This window comes from Mustela putorius, unplaced genomic scaffold (assembly GCF_011764305.1).
Source record: "Mustela putorius furo isolate JIRA1106 unplaced genomic scaffold, ASM1176430v1.1 tig00000352_pilon_pilon_pilon, whole genome shotgun sequence".
In the NCBI taxonomy this organism is placed as follows: domain Eukaryota; kingdom Metazoa; phylum Chordata; class Mammalia; order Carnivora; family Mustelidae; genus Mustela; species Mustela putorius.
This window is the reverse complement of record NW_025421361.1, coordinates 172,857-178,490: the sequence shown is the minus strand read 5'-3', so window position 1 is coordinate 178,490 and position 5,634 is coordinate 172,857.

Sequence of the window (5,634 nt, the reverse complement as noted above, 5' to 3'; positions counted from 1 at the left end):
TACATACAGACCCATTAAGTAAATTCATTCCAATGTCCCAAACCAACCTTTTCTAATAGTAATGCATCTGTGTAAACAGGGTCAACCCAAGGAATAAATAAATATTATTATTTTTTTTTCCTGTCTCTTCCACAGTCACATCTGGGTATATTGGTAGCAAGCCAATTATCTATCTTATAAGACATGATATCATAAGGAAGGGTATTCTGTCCATTTGGAACAACTGAAAATCATTGTAATTTTATCTTGGTGCAGTAACTTGAGATGGCACAGTGTGGGTTATGAATATATTTTATTTTTTTTTACTGGGAAGAAGAGATTATAGAGATATTGGTTATCCAAGAGAGACTGACAGGTGTTGATAGTTGCCAGGTCAATATCCATCTACTTTTTCCTTTAATATCAGAAAGCACTGAGGGATTGACAACAAGGAAACCTTAAAACAACATCAAATATTTTATTGTCTCTTTTCTAGTTACATTGTAACCATATGACAAAGTATCAGTCGTACAAGATATCATTCTCTTTTACCTCTATCTTTCTGCCAGAAATGTGGGCTTAATAGTGAGAACTCCAACAGCAATTTTTGCAACTGTGAATAAAAAGCCATGAAAACCTCTAAGATACTTCACTTGACTTTCTTAAGACTCTGAACCAACACCAGAAAACACTCTCTCTTCTAGTCTTCTTGTTAAATGAAAAAATATGGTTAAACCACTTTTGACAGTCTACTACCTACAGCAAAATGTAAATCTTAATTGAAATATGTCCTCTCAGCTGTGCTTAAGCAACTGAGTCCTGAGCTTTTCAGGTTTTCAGTCTGAAAGAGTACACCTCTGGTGCTCTGAAAGGGAAGAGAAAGGACACCCTGTTCTCCATATAAATTAAAGAAGAGAAATCTGTGCATTTAAGTGGGCCATATAAAATTTATCAAGCAATTATCTCCTAACTCCTTCCTATCCAAATTCCCTGATATGCTCTCCCTACTCCTTTAATCCACGTTACTGCCTTTTCCAGGATTCTGTATCACATCACAACATTTCTTCTGTTATTTCCTTCTTGCAAGCTAGTTTTTTTGTTTTCTCCATCTAAAAAAATCAACAATCATTGTGTATTTCAATTCCCATTTTCCTCAAATGCATTGATTCTTCTTATCTATCTATTACTCTTTTCTCATACTCAGTGTCTTTGTCTTTATGGGGTTTGTACTTTGCTTTTCCCCATCCTTTTACTTTACTGCCCTTATATAATCAAATCTAATAACTTCTTAGAGAAAGTTAAAAATTCCTGCATAGCCACACGTGAACACAAAGTCACTGATTTTTTAGCAAACCTATAAGATAGTCAGACATCCATTCAATTTCTTTTTTTTAAGATTTTATTTATTTATTTATTTATTTGACAGAGAGAGATGACAAGCAGGCAGAGAGGCAAGCAGAGAGAGAGGAGGAAGCAGGCTCCCTGCTGAGCAGAGAGCCTGATTTGGGGCTCCGTCCCAGGACCCTGGGATCATGACCTGAGCCAAAGACAGTGGCTTAACCCACTGAGCCACCCAGGCATCCCTCCATTCAATTTCTTAACTGAGTCTCAAATGCATCCTGAGTTCCAAACTAAACCTAAGTTCTACTTCTTACACGTTGTTCTATGACCAAATTCTTTCAGTTCAGTATTTTGTAACATTTAAATATTAATCAATTGATGCTTTGTTTGTGTATTTCTATGAAAATAATTTGAATACTGTAGATTTATTGTTATATTTATAGATTTATAATCAAAGTTTCATCAGTTGAAGTTTTTGGAAATTTCGGATATAATGATTAACCTAAAATGATACTGCCTCAAATCCCTCTGATATCAAGGCCCAACCCCTGATTATAGCCAAACCTGTGGTGGATAGTTCCATGGGAAATTGCAGTTACTTAACACTGATAGCATCTCATGTTCTCTCTCTCATTTTAGAATGTCTCCAACACAACCCAAAAGTGTATGAGAGTTAATGTCCTCTGAGGACAGCTCTCAGTGAAGTGGAAATAAGAACCATAGGTAAAATTGTCAGTTTTCAGGTCTTCATGAGGACAACTTAAAGAAGTTTCTCAGGACCTTTCAGTAAAAGCAAGCCTTCATTTTCTATCCACAACAATTATATCAACAATGTACCTCTTTGACAAAGTTGCTTCTTCACTGTATCACTTTCCCATTCTTTTCTACCTTGGGTAATCTCCCAGATAAACTAACAGTACTCAAATCCTTTGTCCTACTCTTTGCTCTCAGGATAAATGGAGCCAAAAGACTTAGATTAATATCAAGTTCTGAATGGGATCTTAGAGCTATTTCTGTCCAGATTTTCATAAACATAGGGACCTTTGAATTATCAGGCTATAAATAAGTTCTAAATGGAGGGGGCAAAAGCAAAAAGTAGAAATTTTTATGTTTGATTTTAATCATGATTAATTGACTTTATTGATTATTAAAAATACTAACATTATAAAAGTGTGGATCTTTGTAAAACAATGTCATAATGTAAGAAATAAGTTGCATAGTCCTTTTGAGAATATTAAACCAAGTGTTCAGGTGCCATCTAATTTCTTGTTTAATCCAGAACTTTGGTGTGCATTATCTTGAGGAATAGGATTTTGAAGTCCAGACAGACTAACAGAAAACTGATCCAAATGTGTGTGTTTATCTTTCTGCTTTTGTTGTAAAAATCAAAGTGTGATTGCTGGTTTAAAATGGTAAAACTAATAATGTTCATGGACTCTATTATAAATTTTCTAATTGTATGGGAAGAATCCAATAAACATAGAATTAATTGATTTGCAAATCCTCAAAGAGCTACAGGATCAGGTAGTGGTATGTTCTGATTCAACAGCATCATAATGCAGCATTTTATATGTGTGGCTAATGGATATTTTCATGAATGTTTGCTAGCTAGTCAGCAATACAGAGAAATATTAGGTAGGGTAATTACTCACAGTTGTGTTTAATAAAATGAGAGAAAATTATCAAATGACACTAATAATAATAATCCTATAGCAGGCTAAATAATTCAATGATAATTACAAGTATTAATCCAGCTTTCTTCCCTGATTATGACTCTTCTCTCCTTTATCCTAATGGGAGTAGCAGATTGTCTGCAATGAATTGTGAAAACCCAGCAGTGACTTTGGCAGTGAAGGCCTCCTATCAATTTTGATAGGTTAAAATGATTCTGGTTGGTCTTGAGCAAATGTGTCATTTTTTTTTTCTGTGTGTGTCATAAAAGAAAGAAGCAGTAGTAAATCCTTGCTGTTATTCCATGGAGTCAATAAAATCATACTGCCAACAAGAGGCTGTTGACACCGTAAGTGTAGTTAACTGTCTTGAAATAATAGGCCTGGAAATAAAATTCCAATATTTCACATAACCTCTTTTTTTTTTAAAGAAAAAACAAAACAAAACAATGATACAGCTTACATATAGGGACCTGCTGTTGTGTAACTATTTTTGAACATGTCTACTGTAAGTGTATATATATATTTTTTTTTCTGTGCAATAAATTCATTTAGAGATAAATTTGGATTGCAAATTATTTTGGGGGAGGCATGGTATTTGTGGCTAGTCTTACAAGTAAAAAGGACTAAAAGAAAGAAGAAAAACATTTTTTATTACAGCATATTGACATCTGTCCAAAGTACTTATTTGCTATAATGCTGACTAATATATAATACTGTACACAAAGAAAGAAGTTAAATGAGTTATAATTCAGTCGAAGTATAGCTGGCCATTTTAAAACTTACCACTGATTCTTTCTGGTATGAAATGTGATATCTGGCAATCTGGTCCAGTTCATTACATCAGGTCATTTGTATGTTCTTATTACCATTTTGATAGCATAGCACATTTTATAACCCAGACATTTTACAATGGAACTATGATGCATGTATTTTCAAAAGTATAGACATACATGAAGCTATGAGGTCAAAAAAGATGAATGTCCGTAGTACCATATAGACTCAACAAATAAAAGTGTCCAAGGCTCTGAGTGAGATTTATGAATATTGTATAAGATTAGGCCAACATGTGGTTTTGATATAAATAATCTGTTCTTAAATTAGAATTACAATCGTTGAGTACAGTGTTGAAAATGGCAGATAGATTTTAGCTATCTTTGCTCACTAGGGAAAATGGAAAAATGTTTAGTTTGGTCAGATTTTCACTTAACTTCTGAAAAGTCTTACGTTTGAGAGAACCCTTCTGAAATAAGAATCCTTAAAGACATAACCCCTTTGGCACAAGTTTTCAAGAAACTTGTTGGATGTTGTAGACATTTATATGGCACGTGTACTGTTCTAGATGTTTCATGCCAACAATATGTAAGCCATACCAAGGCTACATATACATATAGAGATGTTCCTCAGCTTACAAGGGGGCTATGTACAGAGAAACACATAAACAATTGAAAACGCATTTAATACCCCTAAACTATCAAATATCATAGCTTACCTTAAGCTTATTTAAACATACTCAGAACACTTACATTTGCCTGCATTTGGGCAAAATCATCTTAAGCAAAGCCTATTTTATAACAAAGTATCAAATATCACATGCAATTTATTAAATATTACACTAAAAAAAGAAGAATGGTTATATATAGAATGCTTGTAAGAATATCAGGTGTTCACCTGTAATCTTCTAGCTGACTGGGAGCTGTGGCTCACTGCCGCTGCCCAGCATCACAAGATGGCACCATACCACATGTCACTGGCCCTTTTTATAAAGACCCAAATTCAAAATTCAAAGTATAGTTTCTACTGAATCACTTTCACTTTCACATCATTGCCAGATATATCATAAGTTGAATCATTGTAAATCAGGAGCCATCTTATTTGAAAGGTAAATCACAGTCACCCATATACACACAAAAAAAGGCCTTCATGTAGGGCCATCTATGGATCTCTAAACAACATAGCATGACATATCAACAGCAAAAAATGGATGTGAAGGGGACAATTGCTTTGCGTCAGTACTCTGAGCAGTAACATACATGGCCTTACTCACCTAGCAGAACTCCAGAGCTAGCTGATGGCAAGGAATTTTACAAATGTTTGCTGAACAGATTAAGCACTATTCTTTTTAAATTAGTGTGCATATCTGTTTTCTAAAGATATGTTAATTTATTTTATTGACTTATTACAAAACCAAATAATTTCCTCTTATTTAAGTGGCAGGTAAATAGAATTCTTTTTAATTTAAATCAAATGGCTTTTTAGGGAAAATATACTAAAAATTCTGAAACTTGTATTGCTTATGAATCTTTTATTGGAATCCTTATCAAGTTGTATTTTTCAAGTTTTTCCTAAATAATCTTCAATGAATTGAAAATATTTTTTGGATTTTATTCAAGGCTATTAACACACAATTTCACTTTGTTAAATATAGTGCTAAACTTTCAACCAAAACGTTGTGTCTTTTTTTTTCCACTACCACATCGTCCATCTACTGACTGGATTCTCTCCCCAACTAGCACATATATACCATTGTCTATCTTTAGGATAAGTAAGGGTCATCTTTTGTCTTTATTCTATTCCTCGTATGCTTCTGAACTTGTTGAATTTTAATATAGTCACACCACCATAAGCATCACATATTTGATTT